The sequence below is a fragment of the Alosa pseudoharengus genome, unplaced genomic scaffold (genome assembly GCF_046254945.1).
Source record: "Alosa pseudoharengus isolate Yale_2024_CS ecotype anadromous, Long Island Sound unplaced genomic scaffold, YU_APseudo_1.1 YU_APseudo_1.1_scf_2, whole genome shotgun sequence".
In the NCBI taxonomy this organism is placed as follows: Eukaryota; Metazoa; Chordata; class Actinopteri; order Clupeiformes; family Clupeidae; genus Alosa; species Alosa pseudoharengus.
The window spans coordinates 1,593,651-1,616,015 of NW_027468663.1; the positions used below are offsets into that span (position 1 = coordinate 1,593,651).

Sequence of the window (22,365 nt, forward strand, 5' to 3'; positions counted from 1 at the left end):
TTTTTATGATGTTTGGCTTTTCTCTGAAATTGTGGCAAAAGTAAACATTTTTAGAGCATAAGACCAGGGTGAAAAAGATTAGCCTGGGTGCCATTCCGAACTTAGTCCCGCCCACAACGTTTGAGGTCGGGAAGTTCGGTCTGGCATTGATCAATAGTGGCGCGAGTATGCTCGCCCAAATACTGGCGGGCCAATCAAATTGTCAGGGCGGGCTTTATACGATGATGGACAGATGCTCAACAGTAACGTAATCCACCACGTCACCAAAGAGCGCTTGGGTTGAATTCGTTTACAACAACGATGGCTGCCGCTGGAGAATTGAGATGTGTAGATTCTGCCATCAGGTCTGTTCTAGAAGATATCGACAGCGAATTAATTTTAAAAGAGGAACAGAGTAACGGGATCAAGGCATTTGTTGATAAGAAAGATGTTTTTTGCCGAAGCAACTGAAATGGGCATCACGGCGATGCAACTCGGCGTGCACGACGAGGTGGAGCCAGCGGTCGTTGCCAGATCCTTTTTTGAAGCCCGGAATCCTGGCTGCTGAACAACAAGTGGAGGGACATGCTAGGCTCCGATGTTTTTCAAGCCAACGTAATGGGTATCGTCATGGACGAAGTTCATCTAACTTACAAATGGTAAGAGAGTCTAACTGTCTGACTTAGTAAATAACTCCCAATGTCGTGATATGAATCCCATGTTGTAAACATAGTAGCCTAGGTATCGTTGTACGTTCGCTAACTCAGACTTGGTACAATCATAACGTTAGTGTGATTGTAGTGAACTAGCTGTTAAAACATTCTAATGTAGGTTACTGTTTTATTTCTATCAGTGGTCAGGCTGCAAAAGGGCAGAAGGGCATTTGGGTGTTAATTTATTTACTCAAGCACCATACCCATATTGGTAGGCTAGTCACTGTACCCCTTATAAGTGATGTATTCTTTTTAGATGTCAGTACAGTCATTAAAAAGTACTAAATGATACTACTCATAATTTCTTATTTTTACTGTTACTCATTGGTTGCTTTTTGTACTGCTATATATTCCAGGTACACCTGTGCTGACATTGACCGCTTCTGCTGATCGGGAATCCAGAGCCAGGGTTATGAAACAGCTTCAGATGGACAATCCAATAAATTTGGCCCTGAGCCCAAACAGAACAAACATCAGAGTGGGTCTGATTAAAGTACCTGGCCATACACTGGAGTGCCTACACTGGATTGTGAGGGATGTTAGTACAAAGCTTGACCCAGCAGTTAAGACGGTACTTTAATGGAGTCACTAGTTGTCTGCGGAAAGCTTTGTACTGCCATTTTGAGGAACACACCACATCTGTTGATCTAGGACATCTGTGCTGCACTCACTGCCATTCTGTTTGTTCTTGTGAACCTGAAGGTTGTGGGGAGCTAATCCCCAAATATGAACACTTTCAAGGGGAGGTTTCATCACACCACAAACACAGAATAGTCACACCTAAGGGCACACTTTTGATCAGGGAACTGTTACAAACTTACAGGAATAGTTTACTTCAGGACCATAAAAACATACCACTTTACACAGTCGACACAGCCTGCACTGGTTTTGGAGATGAACTCATTGATCAGTTTTAGAACAGTGCACACAGATATTTGACCTGGACTTCATTATCCATAATCTCCCTACATACAAGCTGGAACATGCAAAAGAGATTCTATGAATTATGCATGAGGTTTTTGATGACATCGAACAGAGTCAAACTAATTTGTTTGATGACGGTGTTGTTCAGGATGACCGTGTTCAGGTTGACATGGATTACACTGGTTACTTTGATGACGAGGATGAGGATGATAAGATACAATCATCCCCAAGTAACTTGGAATCAGGCTTGTCAATGTTGAAGATCTCAGGCTAGCTTCAAATTCAGGCTCAAATTTGTAGCTTCAGGGTCCTGTTGTTGTGCAAATGCCTTTTTTTTTACCTCTGTTACATTAATATTTTTGAATAAAATTAAAATGGTTTATACTTCTCTACTGGTTGGTGATTTAAAGACAAACAATAAGACATGTCAATAAAGATTTTTAATATCTACACATAATAGGTAATGTTTGAAGATATACGCTGAACTTTGAACATACAACCAATAAGAAAACACAAAAATGTTTTCAAGAATGTGGATACTACTAAACTATTATATGAAAACAATTATTTACATTGTCATTTACGAAAACAATATTTACAAATTACCATCACCATTTACATTTCACATTTACTTAATTATTTAAATAGGCACATTTTGCCAGTCCATTATTTTCTCCTGGTAATTCAGCTTTGCCAATAAGTTTCTCTTGCAATTCGGGAATGCATGAGACTGCCTGCCTGGGTGATTTTTGTTGGGAAAGTTGTGTCTCCCTGAAAACGTTTACCAGTGTTAAAACGTCCTGTTCTCGGGCCACATGATGAATGCCAGCCGGCCTTGTCAGCTCCAGCTCTGTGTCCGTTTTGTCCATTAGCTCTTTGACGATGCCAATGGACCTACTGATTCTGGCTGCTGACATTTCTGACATGTTTGGTCCCAATCCTCTCATAAATGATTTGAGAAAATTGTTTAGGTGTTCCAGGTGGAGGTCAAGTGGATGGAAAATGGGTGACAACCTGAAATATAAGTGAACACATCAGTGTGAAGAATTACAGTATAGCCTAATAAGTATAACGTGCATTGACAATACATTGGAAAATACAGACTGTTAAATATGGTGACACCAGATGCAATTGCTGAGCAGGTCAGAGAAACACTGCCCACCCCACACAGAGGTGCAGAGCACAGAAGTGGGGGTTGGATAACATGCTAGTCCATTACAAAATGAAGTTTCTATATATTGACAAAGTGACAGAGGCCAACTTACACATCAGGTACAAGTTTATCCTGGTAACATTTGCTCACACTACACTGAAATTCGGGCTGGCTTCCAGAATACTAGGCATGTCAAAATATGACTAGATGATTTAATCATAGATAGATTTCACGGAAATGAGGAGTGTGGGAATGCACAGTGTTTATCACATTGGACAATAATCACGACTCACTATTAACTCATGTGAAACGTGGCAATCGAGGTTATTCTCATAGTCATATCATAAGAAGTAGAAATGTATTAACAAGCTTACCTCTGTAATGCTTCTTCGCGTTTTTGTACCGGTTGGAGTTGACGGATTGGGGCAGAACTTCTTCAGAGTCCGGGGCGTCTCTGATGCCTCAGATGAACACGGTTCTTCAGGCTGGTCTCCTTCGTCTTCTGTCCATTTTTTAAACACGGGCATGTCGCGTTCCAACCAACCGTGTTATAAAGTTCTGACAGGACCGACAAATGCGATGCGATTTGTTTGCAGTGTTGTGGAGTTGTAATCCTAAACGGATAACTTGATCGTATATGCATTCACCTTTACTGTTTCTCTCAAAAATGAGGTTCGTGTGTTGAAGAACTCCGTGTATCCTTACATTATTTTTACAACACCTGCGAAAATCGCTCACATTTTCTTCTTCTAGCGTGCAGTTGAGTTCTGTTGACATCAACTATGCGTCGCTTAACATACGTCACACACTCCGTAGCTCTGATTGGTTGTAGGTCTATCCAATTGAGTGCAGAGGCATTTTTTTTCCTGGTTCGTTTGAAACACGCCCCATAATCACAGCTCTATGGAGCAGTATCAGACTCAAATTCTGACTAGAATTGAGTATGACTACGTCAGGCTAGAAAAAGATGCATCTGAATGTAGAGATTAATATGATGAAAGAATTTTGAGTCTAGGTGAATCTGGTAAGGAGAAATAAGCGTTTTTGACAAGAGCGCCACCTTTGGGTGCAGTACCCCAAATTTGGGTTATGGGTAGTGGGGGGTACTGGTAACAATACTTGAAAATGTCAAGTTTCTAGGACTTACGGTTTATAGGAATATAGGTGATCTAGGAAAAAAGGCCTAAGTGGTCTAACTTTATTGGCCTATATCTCTGAAATGGAACAAAATATCAAAATTCTGAGCGATAACTTTTGTGAGGCTTGGTCTAAACATTGTCTGTGAGAATTTTGGTGAAGATTCGATTATTTTTGAAGAGTGTGAAACTTTTTATAATGTTTGGCTTTTCCATGAAATTGTGGAAAAAGTAAACATTTGTAGACCATAAGACCAGGGCCAAAAAGATGCATCTGAGTTTAGAGATTAATATTCTGAAATAATTTTGAGTCTAGGTGAATCTGGTAAGGAGAAATAAGCATAATTAACTTTTTTTTTCAATAGCGCCACCTTTGGGTGCAGTACCCCAAATTTTGGGTTATGGGTAGAGGGGGGTACTGGTAACCATACCTGAACATTTCAAGAGTTTTGGAGTTACGGTTTAGGCTGCAGTATGACTTTTACAGAATTTTGGCCAAAAAATGAACGGTACAGAAACAATAGGGTTCCTGCAGCTACGCTGCTCGGACCCCTAATAATATAACCGCAAGCGGTGATTTACGGGCTCCGAGCAAAACGAACATGATAGCATAGCTTTTTAGTTTTACATATGCTTTGATTGTTTGGGCACAATTGTTCAAAAGAAACGTGATCGGATTTCGGTTATCGGATCGACTAAATATGTATAAGAAATGACAAATATTATAAGAATAACAAATAATTATAGGCTACAGCTTATAATTATACAGTAATACTTGCCTTGCACTACAAGTCCATATTGACAAGTAGCTGTAATGTTATAGTGTGTTAACCTCCACAACCCAACAGCATTCTATTGTAGTATGCTAACATCCACAACCCACTAATGCTTCAAGTGGGATTTGAACTCTCAACCTAAGAATCACCAGTACAAGGCATTATCCCACTGAGCCACTGTCAATCCTACATGTTGGCTGAAAATGTGTATTGGTAAACACACAAGAAAAACTCCAAGCATGGAGGGGCGATTAGACATTTGTAGAGATGAACACTAATAGATTAAATATAAATATGATAGACTTAATGATGAAGGAAAAATAGTAAACAAAGAAGTTCCCCTGAATGTCATAGAGTGTCTCGGCATTCTGATTCTTGGCAACTGATGAGTGTGAATGTTGATTGCCTGATGTCATTCAGGTGCTGTTCAATGGTGTGAATCTTCAATAATCAATAGTATTCGAGCTAGAGCCTAAAGCCCTACCGGGGATTCGAACCCTCAACCTACCAAACACCAGCACTAGGCATTATCCCACTGAGCCACTGACAATCCTACACATTGGGTAGTCACATTCACATGGTGAAAATGTGTGTTGGTAAATACACAAGAAAAACTCCAAGTATATATTTGACAATAAAATTAAGGGCTTTCCTGAAAAAATACACCTGAAAACTTTTGGATATTCTGGGGCAATTAGACATTTATAGAGAAGAACAGTAATGGATGAAATATAAATATGATAGACTTAATGATGAAGGAAAAATAGTAAACAAAGAAGTTCCCCTATATGTCATAGAGTGTGTCGGCATTCTGATTCTTGGCAACTAATGAGTGTGAATGTTAATTGTCTGATGTCATTCAGGTGCTGTTCAATAACCAATAGCATGTGCATCTTGAGCCTAAAGCTCTAGCAGGATTCGAACTCTCAACCTAACAAACACCAGCACTAGGCATTATCCCACTCTGCCACTGACAATCATACACATTCAGCAGTCACATTCAAATGGTGAAAATGTGTGTTGGTAAACACACAAGAAAAACTCCAAGTATACATTTGACAATAAAATGAAGGGCTTTCCTGAAAGAGTACACCTGAAAACTTTTGGATATTCTGGGGCAATTAGACATTTATAGAGAAGAACAGTAATGGATGAAATATAAATATGATAGACTTAATGATGAAGGAAAAATAGTAAACAAAGAAGTTCCCCTATATGTCATAGAGTGTGTCGGCATTCTGATTCTTGGCAACTAATGAGTGTGAATGTTAATTGTCTGATGTCATTCAGGTGCTGTTCAATAGTGTGAATCTTCAATAACCAATAGCATGTGCATCTTGAGCCTAAAGCTCTAGCAGGATTCAAACTCTCAACCTAACAAACACCAGCACTAGGCATTATCCCACTCAGCCACTGACAATCATACACATTGAGCAGTCACATTCAAATGGTGAAATTGTGTGTTGGCAAACACACAACATCAAGAAAATTCCTAGCATATATTTGACAATAGAATTAAGGGCTTTATAAAAAAGAGTACATATCTGAAAATGTGCACTGTTAATGGTATCCACCTAATGATGGTTGTATGGTTGTTATCCAAGAAAAAAAAATTACTCATATAGGAATATAGGTGATATAGGAGAAATGGGCTGAGTGGTCGAACTTTATTGGTCTATATCTCTGAAATGGAACAACGTATCCAAATTCTTTTGATAACTTTTGTGAGGCTTTGTCTAAACATTGTCTGTGAGAATTTTGGTGAAGATTTGATAATTTTTGAAGCCTGTGAAACTTTTTATGATGTTTGGCTTTTCTCTGAAATTGTGGCAAAAGTAAACATTTTTAGAGCATAAGACCAGGGTGAAAAAGATGCATCTGAATGTAGAGATTAATATGATGAAAGAATTTTGAGTCTAGGTGAATCTGGTAAGGAGAAATAAGCGTTTTTGACAAGAGCGCCACCTTTGGGTGCAGTACCCCAAATTTTGGGTTATGGGTAGAGGGGGGTACTGGTAACCATACCTGAAAATTTGAAGAGTTTTGGAGTTACGGTTTAGGCTGCAGTATGACTTTTACAGAATATTGGCCAAAAAATGAACGGTACAGAAACAATAGGGTTCCTGCAGCTACGCTGCTCGGACCCCTAATAACCGCAAGCGGTGATTTACGGGGTCCGAGCAAAACGAACATGATGGCATAGCTTTTTAGTTTTACATATGCTTTGATTGTTTGGGCACAATTGTTCAAAAGAAACGTGATCAGATTTCGGTTATCGGATTTCAGTTACCGGATTTCAGCTATCGGATTGGATCAAATCTTGAAAATGGGTTGTTCAAAGGGAAACAAGGATCCTGAAATTGGATTAGATCACATAATTGGGGGCCAAGCAGCGAAGCTGCGCGGCAACCCATAGTGATTCTACGTATTCTTATTGGGGGCCAAGCAGCGAAGCTGCGCGGCAACCCATAGTGATTCTACGTATTCTTATTATTGGGGGCCAAGCAGCAAAGCTGCGAAGGCACCCATTGTGTTTCTATTTGTTCTTATTATTGGGGGCCAAGCAGCGAAGCTGCGCGGCAACCCATAGTGATTCTACGTATTCTTCTTCTTATTGGGGGCCAAGCAGCGAAGCTGCGAGGCAACCCATAGTGATTCTACGTATTATTATTATTATTATTATAACGAAACGCTAATTTGCCATTGAACCATACAGTAAAAAGTTGGGATATTCGGCACATTGATTCGGTTCAGTCATATCTTTAATTTATCAAAGTTTCAAGTCTGCACTTTGAGTGCTCTAGCGCCACCAACATTTCAAATGTTGAATTGCTTCTATGCATTTACCGTACATCACATTTTGAACATTAAGAGAGACCGAACTCAACGCAGATGTCAATTTATGGGGTAAACGTAATTGATCAGGCTGCCATATTGGATTTAATCAAAAACACCTAAAAGGCATCAAAGTTGGCAAAGTTTGTCCGATTTTCACGAAACTTGACGCAGATGTTCATCAGACCATGACTCACAAATGCATTGCTTTTTGGAGCCATATTTAAAACCCGTCGCCCGTCGTGACCAATCAAGTTTGGCGGCGAAGCCGCCAAACAGGAAGTGAAGTGATCTCAGCAAGGCTTTCGCGTATCAACACCAAACTCAGTACAGGGTCTCAGTACCCAATTAGGAGGAGGCTCAATAAATTTGATGACTTTTGACCTATAGGTGGCGCTATAATTAGCAAAATTACATTTTAGCCTGTAACGGGTCATGTGTTTGGAATTAAAGCATATTAGTGATATCTGTTAATACCTTGAGAGGTCCTTAGGCCGACACATGCCAACATGTGACGTCAACATAATTGATTCGACCGCCATATTGGATGTCATCAAAAACACTTAAAAGGCATCAAAGTTCGCAAAGTTTCTCCGATTTTCATGAAACTTGACGCAGATGATCGTCAGACCATGACTCATAAACGCATTGCTTTTTGGAGACATATTCAAAACCGGTTGCCCGTGACAACCAATCACGTTTGGCGGTGAAGCCGCCAAACAGGAAGTGAAGGGATCTCGGCAAGGCTTTTGCGTATCAACACCAAACTCAGTAGAGGGTCTCAGGACCCAATTAGGAGGAGGCTCAATACATTTCATGACTTTTGACCTATAGGTGGCGCTATAATCACATGAAGTGGGCTCATATTTCAGCAATGCTTTCACATATTAAAACCAAACTTAGTATATGGACTTGGGACCTCATCCTGAGGACAGACAATAATTTTAGCAACCTTTGACCACTAGGGGTGCTATAATTTGCAACACTTTCTCGTATCAACACCAAACTTGGTATGTGGACTCGTGACTACAACCTGATGACGCACAATAAATGTGGTGACTTTTGACCACTAGGGGTGCTATAATTATCAGGTGTGTGGGAGAGGAAGTTTATCTGTGTATATGTGTGTGTGTGGGACGGGTGGTTAATTGGGTGTGTGTATAATGTAGCAACATTGGGTTGCCATGACAACTCCTGCTCAACTGCTTGGCCCCCACATTGCTGCTTGCAGCTATATTTGGGGGCCAAGCAGCGAAGCTGCGAGGCAACCCATAGTGATTCTACGTATTCTTATTATTATTATTATAACGAAACATTAAGTTGCCATTGAACCATACAGTAAAAAGTTGGGATATTCGGCACATTGATTCGGTTCAGTCATATCTTTAATTTATCAAAGTTTCAAGTCTGCACTTTGAGTGCTCTAGCGCCACCAACGTTTAAAATTTTGTATTACATCTATGCACTTACCGTACACCACATTTTGAACATTAAGGTATATTTGGAATCCTTGGATGAGACCGAACTCGACGCAGATGTGAATTGGTGATGAAAACGTAATTGATCAGGCTGCCATATTGGATTTAATCAAAAACACCTAAAAGGCATCAAAGTTGGCAAAGTTTGTCCGATTTTCACGAAACTTGACGCAGATGATCTTCAGACCATGACTCATAAATGCATTGCTTTTAGGAGCCATATTCAAAACCAGTCGCCCGTCACGACCAATCAAGTTTGGCGGCGAAGCCGCCAAACAGGAAGTGAAGTGATCTCAGCAAGGCTTTCGCGTATCAACACCAAACTCAGCATAGGGTCTCAGGACCCAATTAGGAGGAGGCTCAATAAATTTGATGACTTTTGACCTATAGGTGGCGCTATAATTAGCAAAATTACGTTTTGGCTTGTAACGGGTCATGTGTTTGGAATTAAAGCATATTAGTGATATCTGTTAATACCTTGAGAGGTCCTTATGCCGACATATGCCAACATGTGACGTCAACATAATTGATTCGACCGCCATATTGGATTTCACCAAAAACATTTAAAAGGCATCAAAGGTCACAAAGTTTCTCCGATTTTCATGAAACTTGACGCAGATGATCGTCAGACCATGACTCATAAAAGCATTGCTTTTTGGAGACATATTCAAAACCGGTTGCCTCTGACGACCAATCAAGTTTGGCGGCGAAGCCGCCAAACAGGAAGTGAAGTAATATCTCAGTAAAGCTTTAACGTATCAAAACCAAACTCAGTACATGGGGTCAGGACCCAATAAGGAGAAGGCTCAATAAATTTGATGACTTTTGACCTATAGGTGGCGCTATAATAAGCAAAATTACATGTTGGCCTGTAACGGGTGATGTGTTTGGAATTAAAACTTACTATTGGTGTCTGTTAATGTTAATGTTAATATACTAGTGATGTCTCTGGGAGGTCCTAAGGCTGACAGATGTGATTTTGTGATGTCAACATAATTGATCTGGCCGCCATATTGGATTTAATCAAAATCACTTAAAAGGCATCAAAGGTCACAAAGTTCATCCGATTTTCATGAAACTTGGTTCAGATGATCTTCAGACCATGACTCACAAACGCATTGCTTTTTGGACCCATATTCAAAACCCATCGCCCGTCTTGACCAATCAAGTTTGGCGGCGAAGCCGCCAAACAGGAAGTGAAGTGATCTCAGCAAGGCTTTCGCGTATCAACACCAAACTCAGTACAGGGTCTCAGGACCCAATTAGGAGGAGGCTCAATAAATTTGATGACTTTTGACCTATAGGTGGCGCTATAATCACAAGAAGTGGGCTCATATTTCAGCAATACTTTTTACATATTGAAACCAAACTTAGTATATGGACTTGGGACCTCATCCTGAGGACAGACAATAATTTTAGCAACCTTTGACCACTAGGGGTGCTATAATTTGCAACACTTTCTCGTATCAACACCAAACTTGGTATATGGACTCGTGACTACAACCTGAGGACGCACAATAAATTTGGTGACTTTTGACCACTAGGGGTGCTATAATTAACAACACTTTCTCGTATCGACACCAAACTTGGTATGTGGACTCGTGACTACAACCTGACTATGCACAATACATTTAGTGATGTTTGAGGTATGCATATGTGTGGGGGGTTATTGGGGTGTGTGGGAGAGGAAGTTTATCTGTGTATATGTGTGTGTGTGGGACGGGTGGTTAATTGGGTGTGTGTATAATGTAGCAACATTGGGTTGCCATGACAACTCCTGCTCAACTGCTTGGCCCCCACATTGCTGCTTGCAGCTATATTTGGGGGCCAAGCAGCGAAGCTGCGCGGCAACCCATAGTGATTCTACGTATTCTTATTATTAGGGGTCCGAGCAGCGTAGCTGCAGGAACCCTATTGTTTCTGTACCGTTCATTTTTTGGCCAAAATTCTGTAAAAGTCATACTGCAGCCTAAACCGTAACTCCAAAACTCTTGAAATTTTCAGGTATGGTTACCAGTACCCCCCTCTACCCATAACCCAAAATTTGGGGTACTGCACCCAAAGGTGGCGCTATTGAAAAAAAAAGTTAATTATGCTTATTTCTCCTTACCAGATTCACCTAGACTCAAAATTCTTTCAGAATATTAATCTCTAAACTCAGATGCATCTTTTTGGCCCTGGTCTTATGGTCTACAAATGTTTACTTTTTCCACAATTTCATGGAAAAGCCAAACATTATAAAAAGTTTCACACTCTTCAAAAATAATCGAATCTTCACCAAAATTCTCACAGACAATGTTTAGACCAAGCCTCACAAAAGTTATCGCTCAGAATTTTGATATTTTGTTCCATTTCAGAGATATAGGCCAATAAAGTTAGACCACTTAGGCCTTTTTTCCTAGATCACCTATATTCCTATAAACCGTAAGTCCTAGAAACTTGACATTTTCAAGTATTGTTACCAGTACCCCCCACTACCCATAACCCAAATTTGGGGTACTGCACCCAAAGGTGGCGCTCTTGTCAAAAACGCTTATTTCTCCTTACCAGATTCACCTAGACTCAAAATTCTTTCATCATATTAATCTCTACATTCAGATGCATCTTTTTCACCCTGGTCTTATGCTCTAAAAATGTTTACTTTTGCCACAATTTCAGAGAAAAGCCAAACATCATAAAAAGTTTCACAGGCTTCAAAAATTATCAAATCTTCACCAAAATTCTCACAGACAATGTTTAGACAAAGCCTCACAAAAGTTATCAAAAGAATTTGGATACGTTGTTCCATTTCAGAGATATAGGCCAATAAAGTTCGACCACTCAGCCCATTTCTCCTATATCACCTATATTCCTATATGAGTAATTTTTTTTTCTTGGATAACAACCATACAACCATCATTAGGTGGATACCATTAACAGTGCACATTTTCAGATATGTACTCTTTTTTATAAAGCCCTTAATTCTATTGTCAAATGTATGCTAGGAATTTTCTTGATGTTGTGTGTTTGCCAACACACATTTTCACCATTTGAATGTGACTGCTCAATGTGTATGATTGTCAGTGGCTGAGTGGGATAATGCCTAGTGCTGGTGTTTGTTAGTTTGAGAGTTCGAGTCCTGCTAGAGCTTTAGGCTCAAGATGCACATGCTATTAGTTATTGAAGATTCACACTATTGAACAGCACCTGAATGACATCAGACAATTAACATTCACACTCATTAGTTGCCAAGAATCAGAATGCCGACACACTCTATGACATATAGGGGAACTTCTTTGTTTACTATTTTTCCTTCATCATTAAGTCTATCATATTTATATTTCATCCATTACTGTTCTTCTCTATAAATGTCTAATTGCCCCAGAATATCCAAAAGTTTTCAGGTGTACTCTTTCAGGAAAGCCCTTCATTTTATTGTCAAATGTATACTTGGAGTTTTTCTTGTGTGTTTACCAACACACATTTTCACCATGTGAATGTGACTGCCTATTATGTTGGATTGTTAGTGGCTCAGAGGGATAATGCCTAGTGCTGGTGTTTGTTAGGTTGAGAGTTCGAATCCTGCTAGAGCTTTAGGCTCAAGATGCACATGCTATTGGTTATTGAAGAGTCACACCATTGAACAGCACCTGAATGACATCAGGCAATCAACATTCACACTCATTAGTTGCCAAGAATCAGAATGCCGACACACTCGAAGACATATAGGGGAACTTCTTTGTTTACTATTTTTCCTTCATCATTAAGTCTATCATATTTATATTTCATCCATTACTGTTCTTCTGTAGAAGTGTCTAATTGTCCCAGAATTTCCAAACGTTTTCAGGTGTTCTCTTTCAGGAAAGCCCTTCATTTTATTGTCAAATGTATACTTGGAGTTTTTCTTGTGTGTTTACCAATACACATTTTCACCATGTGAATGTGACTGGCAAAGATGTAGGATTGACAGTGGCTTAGTGGGATAATGCCTTGTACTGGTCATCCTTATGTTGAGAGTTCAAATCCCACCTGAAGCATTAGTGTTAAAATACTGTTGGGTTGTGGAGGTTAGCATACTAGAATAGAATGCTGTTGGGTTGTGGAGGTTAGCACACTATAACATTACAGCATTACAGCTACTTGTCAATATGGACTTGTAGTGCAAGGCAAGTATAACTGTATAATTATACGCTGTTTATCTTATTGACTCCGACACAGAACCCACCACCACAAATACAATTCAATTCTGTGGGAAACACTGCCTTCCATTATCAAACCCTTCATCTTATCCACAACAAATAAATAGTCCTGTAGAATCAAGTATTGTTAGAATACTGTTGGGTTGTGGAGGTTATCACACTATAATGTTACAGCACAGGGTAATCCTAATTTTATGCATCAAATTTATTCCAATCCAACTCAAAAGTTTTGAACGACACAAAGTGAAGGTTTTATCCAGATCAAAACCAAGAATAGATTATGTGATCTAATCCAATTTCAGGATCCTTGTTTCCCTTTGAACAACCCATTTTCAAGATTTGATCCAATCCGATAGCTGAAATCCGGTAACTGAAATCCGATAACCGAAATCCGATCACGTTTCTTTTGAACAATTGTGCCCAAACAATCAAAGCATATGTAAAACTAAAAAGCTATGCTATCATGTTCGTTTTGCTCGGACCCCGTAAATCACCGCTTGCGGTTATATTTGGGGGCCAAGCAGCGAAGCTGCGAGGCAACCCATAGTGATTCTACGTATTCTTATTGGGGGCCAAGCAGCGAAGCTGCGCGGCAACCCTTAGTGATTCTACCTTTTCTTATTATTGGGGGCCAAGCAGCGAAGCTGCGAAGGCACCCATTGTGTTTGTTAGTTTTCTTATTATTATTATTACGCTTCCGCCATTGAAGTCAATGGCAGCCCATAGAACCGTCTAGTGAAAAGTTGTGAAATTTGGCACACTGATTAGGGACAGTCCCATGATTAATGTCACCAAGTTTCATGATGGCACCTCAAGCACTCTAGCGCCACCAACAGGCCAAAGTTGGACGTGCGTTCACGCACGTAACTTTTGACCCGTCAGTCCGATTTTCAAAAATGAGGTATCGCTGGAATCCTTGGACCATGCCGAGTTCAACGCACCCTATGACGTCATTTTCCGCCATGATGGATTTTCCGCCATATTGGATTTCATCAAAAACACTAAAAAGTCTTCACAGGTCACAAATTTTGTTCGATCGACACCAAACTTCATGGATATCATCTACAGACCATGCCTCATTAATGCATTGCTTTTTGTCTTCGGAACTAAAACCGCTCGCGCGTAACAGCCAATCGAAGTTGGCGGCGAAGCCGCCAAACAGGAAGTGATCTCATATCTCAGCAACCCATTCACCTATCATAACCAAACTTAGTAAATGGACTAAGGACCCAATCAGGGGGACGCTCAAGAAATCTGGTGACCTTTGACCTCTAGGGGGCGCTGTAATTAAGAAACATGCCTTTTGGCCTGTAGCAGTAGTTGTGCTTAGAATTAAAACGCACTAGTGGTGTCTGGTACTACTGTTGAAGGTCCTTAGACCGACCCAAGCCAACTTGTGATGTCATCATAATTGATTCGGCCGCCATATTGGATTTAATCAAAAACACGTACAAGTTTTCGCAGGTCACAAATTTCAGCGGATCCTCACCAAAATTGGCAGAGACCATCTTCAGACCATGCCTTATCAGTGCATTGCTTTCTGGAACAATTGACAGAAGCATTCGGCTGTAACAGCCAATCGAAATTTGCGGCGAAGCCGCCAAACAGGAAGTGAGCTCATATCTCAGCAACCCTTGCATGTATCAAAGCCAAACTGGGTGCATGGATTCAGGACCCAATCAGGGGGACACTCAATAAATCTGGTGACCTTTGACCTCTAGGGGGCGCTGTAATTAAGAAACATGCCTTTTGGCCTGTAGCTGCTGTTGTGTTTGGAATTAAAATGTACTAGTGGTGTCTGGTAATACTGTTGGAGGTCCTTAGGCCGACCCAAGCCAACTTGTGATGTCATCGTAATTGATTCGGCCGCCATATTGGATTTAATCAAAAACACGTACAAGTTTTCGCAGGTCACAAATTTCAGCGGATCCTCACCAAAATTGGCAGAGACAATCTTCAGACCATGCCCTATCAGTGTATTGCTTTCTGGAACAATTGACAGAAGCATTCGCCCGTAACAGCCAATCAAAATTGGTGGCGAAGCCGCCAAACAGGAAGTGAGGTCATATCTCAGCAACCCTGCCATGTATCATAACCAAACTTACTACATAGATTCATGACCCCATTAGGAGGACGCACAAAACATTTGGTGACCTTTGACCTGTAGGCAGTTCTGCAATTAGCAATATTGTATTTTGATCTGTAGTTGCTTGTGTTTTAGCAATCTTTTATTTTTTGATGTGAAACTGATGACAACATGTTCCATCCAGTTAATTCTAATGCGTGCGTGCAACGGCGGGGCGGGACGTGGTGGGGGGGGGATAGGGGTGATTAGGTGGGGGGGCTGGCTGGCGGAGGCGGCAGCGGCAATACTCAGCCCTGTTTCAGCCCAGAAAGAATGTTTTGATGTGAAAGTTGTTGAAAGTGTTGATCGCGGGTGTCTGCTGAGTTCTATCTTGTCGCCGTAGCTACTACGGCCTATTCTGCTTGGCCCCCTCATTGCTGCTTGCAGCTATATTTATTACACATCTTTCCGCTGTCATTGAAGTCTATGGCAGCCCATAGAACCGTACAGTAAAAAGTTGTGAAATTTGGCACATTGATTCGGGACAGTATAAAAATTAATTTGAGCAAGTTTTATGCCTGAACCACAGAGAGTCTAGCGCCACCAATGGGTCAAAGTTGACATTGCATCCATGCAATTAACTTTTGAACCGTATGCCCGATTTTGAATATCGCAATATCTTTGGAAGTCTTGGATGAGGCCGAACTCAACGCACCCCATGACGTCAATTTCCGCCATGTTGGATCTTCCGCCATATTGTATTTCATCAAAAACACTTAAAAGGCATCAAAGTTCGCAAAGTTTGTCCGATTTTCACGAAACTTGACGCAGATGATCGTCAGACCATGACTCATAAACGCATTGCTTTTTGGAGACATATTCAAAACCGGTTGCCTGTGACGACCAATCAAGTTTGGCGGCGAAGCCGCCAAACAGGAAGTGAAGTGATATCTCAGCAAGGCTTTCGCGTATCAACACCAAACTCAGTACAGGGTCTCAGTACCCAATTAGGAGGAGGCTCAATAAATTTGATGACTTTTGACCTATAGGTGGCGCTATAATTAGCAAAATTATGTTTTGGCCTGTAACGGGTGATGTGTTTGGAATTAAAACTTACTATTGGTGTCTGTTAATGTTAATGTTAATATACTAGTGATGTCTCTGGGAGGTCCTAAGGCTGACAGATGTGATTTTGTGATGTCAACATAATTGATCTGGCCGCCATATTGGATTTAATCAAAATCACTTAAAAGGCATCAAAGGTCACAAAGTTCATCCGATTTTCATGAAACTTGGTTCAGATGATCTTCAGACCATGACTCACAAACGCATTGCTTTTTGGACCCATATTCAAAACCCATCGCCCGTCTTGACCAATCAAGTTTGGCGGCGAAGCCGCCAAACAGGAAGTGAAGTGATCTCAGCAAGGCTTTTGCGTATCAACACCAAACTCAGTACAGGGTCTCAGGACCCAATTAGGAGGAGGCTCAATAAATTTGATGACTTTTGACCTATAGGTGGCGCTATAATCACAAGAAGTGGGCTCATATTTCAGCAATGCTTTCACATATTGAAACCAAACTTAGTATATGGACTTGGGACCTCATCCTGAGGACAGACAATAATTTTAGCAACGTTTGACCACTAGGGGTGCTATAATTTGCAACACTTTCTCGTATCGACACCAAACTTGGTACCTGGACTCGGGACCACATCCTGAATAAGGACAATACATTTAGTGACCTTTGACCACTAGGGGCGCTATAATTAGAAAAACTTTATCGTATCGACACCAAACTTGGTACATGGACTCGGGAACACATCCTGAAGACGCACAATATATTTAGTGAGCTTTGACCACTAGGGGTGCTACAATTATCAACACTTTCTTGTATCGACACCAAACTTGGTATGTGGACTTGTGACTACAACCTGACTACGCACAATACATTTGGTGATGTTTGAGGTGTGCATATGTATGGGGGGTTATTGGGGTGTGTGGGAGAGGAAGTTTATCTGTGTATATGTGTGTGTGTGGGACGGGTGGTTAATTGGGTGTATGTATAATGTAGCAACATTGGGTTGCCATGACAACTCCTGCTCAACTGCTTGGCCCCCACATTGCTGCTTGCAGCTATATTTATTATTATTATTATAACGAAACGCTAATTTGCCATTAAACCATACAGTAAAAAGTTGGGATATTCGGCACATTGATTCGGTTCAGTCATATCTTTAATTTATCAAAGTTTCAAGTCTGCACTTTGAGTGCTCTAGCGCCACCAACATTTCAAATTTTGTATTACATCTATGCACATAACGTTTGAATGGTACACCACATTTTGAACATTAAGGTATATTTGGAATCCTTGGATGAGACCGAACTCAACGCAGATGTCAATTTATGGGGTAAACGTAATTGATCAGGCTGCCATATTGGATTTAATCAAAAACACCTAAAAGGCATCAAAGTTGGCAAAGTTTGTCCGATTTTCACGAAACTTGACGCAGATGATCTTCAGACCATGACTCATAAATGCATTGCTTTTAGGAGCCATATTCAAAACCCGTCGCCCGTCACAACCAATCAAGTTTGGCGGCGAAGCCGCCAAACAGGAAGTGAAGTGATCTCGGCAAGGCTTTCGCGTATCAACACCAAACTCAGTATAGGGTCTCAGGACCCAATTAGGAGGAGGCTCAATAAATTTGGTGACTTTTGACCTATAGGTGGCGCTATAATTACCAAAATTACGTTTTAGCCTGTAACGGGTCATGTGTTTGGAATTAAAGCATATTAGTGATATCTGTTAATACCTTGAGAGGTCCTTAGGCCGCCACATGCCAACATGTGACGTCAACATAAATGATCCAACCGCCATATTGGATGTCATCAAAAACACTTAAAAGGCATCAAAGGTCACAAAGTTTCTCCGATTTTCACGAAACTTGACGCAGATGATCGTCAGACCATGACTCATAAACGCATTGCTTTTTGGAGACATATTCAAAACCGGTTGCCCGTGACAACCAATCAAGTTTGGCGGCGAAGCCGCCAAACAGGAAGTGAAGTGATATCTCAGCAATGCTTTCACATATCAAAACCAAACTAGGTATATAGGTTCAGGACTCAATCAGGAGGACACTCAAGAAATGTGGTAAATTTTGACCACTATGTGGCGCTATCATCACAGGAAGTGGGCTCATATTTCTGCAATGCTTTCACGTATCGAAACCAAACTTGGCTCATTGACTCGGGACCACATCCTGAGGACATACAATAATTTTAGCGACCTTTGACCACTAGGGGTGCTATAATTTGCAACACTTTCTCGTTTCGACACCAAACTTGGTACCTGGAATCGGGACCACATCCTGAATAAGGACAATACATTTAATGACCTTTGACCACTAGGGGCGCTATAATTAGCAAAACTTTCTCGTATCAACACCAAACTTGGTACATGGACTCGGGAACACATCCTGAAGAGGCTCAATATATTTAGTGACATTTGACCACTAGTCACTATAATTATCAACACTTTCTCGTATTGACACCAAACTTGGTATGTGGACTTGTGACTACAACCTGAGGAAGCATAATACATTTTGTGATGTTTGAGGCATGCGTATGTGTGTGGGACTATTGGAGTGTGTGCGAGAGGAGGTTTATCTGTGTATATTTCTGTGTGTGGGATGGGGGGTTAATTGGGTGTGTGTATAATGTAACAACATTGGGTTGCCATGAACTCCTGCTCAACTGCTTGGCCCCCACATTGCTGCTTGCAGCTATATTTGGGGGCCAAGCAGCGAAGCTGCGCGGCAACCCTTAGTGATTCTACCTTTTCTTATTATTATTACACATCTTTCCGCTGTCATTGAAGTCTATGGCAGCCCATAGAACCGTACTGTAAAAAGTTGTGAAATTTGGCACATTGATTCGGGACAGTATAAAAATTAATTTGAGCAAGTTTTATGCCTGAACCACAGAGAGTCTAGCGCCACCAATGGGTCAAAGTTGACATTGCATCCATGCAATTAACTTTTGAACCGTATGCCCGATTTTGAATATCGCAATATCTTTGGAAGTCTTGGATGAGGCCGAACTTAACGCACCCCATGACGTCAATTTCCGCCATGTTTGATCTTCCGCCATATTGTATTTCATCAAAAACACTTAAAAGGCATCAAAGTTCGCAAAGTTTGTCCGATTTTCACGAAACTTGACGCAGATGATCGTCAGACCATGACTCATAAACGCATTGCTTTTTGGAGACATATTCAAAACCGGTTGCCTGTGACGACCAATCAAGTTTGGCGGCGAAGCCGCCAAACAGGAAGTGAAGTGATATCTCAGCAAGGCTTTCGCGTATCAACACCAAACTCAGTACAGGGTCTCAGTACCCAATTAGGAGGAGGCTCAATAAATTTGATGACTTTTGACCTATAGGTGGCGCTATAATTAGCAAAATTATGTTTTAGCCTGTAACGGGTCATATGTTTAGAATTAAAGCATATTAGTGATATCTGTTAATACCTTGAGAGGTCCTTAGGCCGAAACATGCCAACATGTGACGTCAACATAATTTATTCGACCGCCATATTGGATGTCATCAAAAACACTTAAAAGGCATCAAAGGTCAGAAAGTTTCTCCGATTTTCACGAAACTTGACGCAGATGATCGATCTTCCGACCATGACTCATAAACGCATTGCTTTTTGGAGACATATTCAAAACCGGTTGCCTGAGACGACCAATCAAGTTTGGCGGCGAAGCCGCCAAACAGGAAGCGAAGTAATATCTCAGTAAAGCTTTAACGTATCAAAACCAAACTCAGTACATGGGGTCAGGACCCAATAAGGAGAAGGCTCAATAAATTTGATGACTTTTGACCTATAGGTGGCGCTATAATAAGCAAAATTACATTTTGGCCTGTAACGGGTGATGTGTTTGGAATTAAAACTTACTATTGGTGTCTGTTAATGTTAATGTTAATATACTAGTGATGTCTCTGGGAGGTCCTAAAGCTGACAGATGTGATTTTGTGATGTCAACATAATTGATCTGGCCGCCATATTGGATTTAATCAAAATCACTTAAAAGGCATCAAAGGTCACAAAGTTCATCCGATTTTCATGAAACTTGGTTCAGATGATCTTCAGACCATGACTCACAAACGCATTGCTTTTTGGACCCATATTCAAAACCCATCGCCCGTCTTGACCAATCAAGTTTGGCGCCGAAGCCGCCAAACAGGAAGTGAAGTGATCTCAGCAAGGCTTTTGCGTATCAACACCAAACTCAGTACAGGGTCTCAGGACCCAATTAGGAGGAGGCTCAATAAATTTGATGACTTTTGACCTATAGGTGGCGCTATAATCACAAGAAGTGGGCTCATATTTCAGCAATGCTTTCACATATTGAAACCAAACTTAGTATATGGACTTGGGACCTCATCCTGAGGACAGACAATAATTTTAGCAACGTTTGACCACTAGGGGTGCTATAATTTGCAACACTTTCTCGTATCGACACCAAACTTGGTACCTGGACTCGGGACCACATCCTGAATAAGGACAATACATTTAGTGACCTTTGACCACTAGGGGCGCTATAATTAGAAAAACTTTATCGTATCGACACCAAACTTGGTACATGGACTCGGGAACACATCCTGAAGACGCACAATATATTTAGTGAGCTTTGACCACTAGGGGTGCTACAATTATCAACACTTTCTTGTATCGACACCAAACTTGGTATGTGGACTTGTGACTACAACCTGACTACGCACAATAAATTTGGTGATGTTTGAGGTATGCATATGTGTGGGGGGTTATTGGGGTGTGTGGGGGAAGAAGTTTATCTGTGTATATGTGTGTGTGTGGGACAGGGGGGGTTAATTGGGTGTGTGTATAATGTAGCAACATTGGGTTGCCATGACAACTCCTGCTCAACTGCTTGGCCCCCTCATTGCTGCTTGCAGCTATATTTATTATTATTATTATAACGAAACGCTAATTTGCCATTAAACCATACAGTAAAAAGTTGGGATATTCGGCACATTGATTCGGTTCAGTCATATCTTTAATTTATCAAAGTTTCAAGTCTGCACTTTGAGTGCTCTAGCGCCACCAACATTTCAAATTTTGTATTACATCTATGCACATAACGTTTGAATGGTACACCACATTTTGAACATTAAGGTATATTTGGAATCCTTGGATGAGACCGAACTCAACGCAGATGTCAATTTATGGGGTAAACGTAATTGATCAGGCTGCCATATTGGATTTAATCAAAAACACCTAAAAGGCATCAAAGTTGGCAAAGTTTGTCCGATTTTCACGAAACTTGACGCAGATGATCATCAGACCATGACTCACAAATGCATTGCTTTTTGGAGCCATATTTAAAACCCGTCGCCCGTCGTGACCAATCAAGTTTGGCGGCGAAGCCGCCAAACAGGAAGTGAAGTGGTCTCAGCAAGGCTTTCGCGTATCAACACCAAACTCAGTACAGGGTCTCAGTACCCAATAAGGAGGAGGCTCAATAAATTTGATGACTTTTGACCTATAGGTGGCGCTATAATTAGCAAAATTACATTTTAGCCTGTAACGGGTCATGTGTTTGGAATTAAAGCATATTAGTGATATCTGTTAATACCTTGAGAGGTCCTTAGGCCGACACATGCCAACATTTGACGTCAACATATTGTTTCGACCGCCATATTGGATTTCAACAAAAACATTTAAAAGGCATCAAAGGTCACAAAGTTTCTCCGATTTTCATGAAACTTGACGCAGATGATCATCAGACCATGACTCATAAACGCATTGCTTTTTGGAGCCATATTCAAAACCGGTTGCCTGTGACGACCAATCACGTTTGGCACCGAAGCCGCCAAACAGGAAGTGAAGTAATATTTCAGTAAAGCTTTAACGTATCAAAACCAAACTCAGTACATGGGCTCAGGACCCAATAAGGAGGAGGCTCAATAAATTTGATGACTTATGACCTATAGGTGGCGCTATAATGAGCAAAATTACATTTTGGCCTATAACGGGTAATGTGTTTCAAATTATAACTTGCTATTGGTGTCTGTTAATGTAAATGTTAATGTACTAGTG

The 22,365-nt window shown here is 40.8% G+C and overlaps 1 long non-coding RNA gene across 1 annotated transcript; it reads left to right on the plus strand.

The window, feature by feature from the left end:
• The first annotated feature begins 289 nt into the window (after nt 1–289).
• LOC143134963 (uncharacterized) lies at nt 290–2,004 on the plus strand. The gene is made up of 2 exons (XR_012988740.1): nt 290–638; nt 1,049–2,004. It is a non-coding gene; the product is annotated as an uncharacterized LOC143134963 (long non-coding RNA).
• Nucleotides 2,005–22,365: the final 20,361 nt, after the last annotated feature.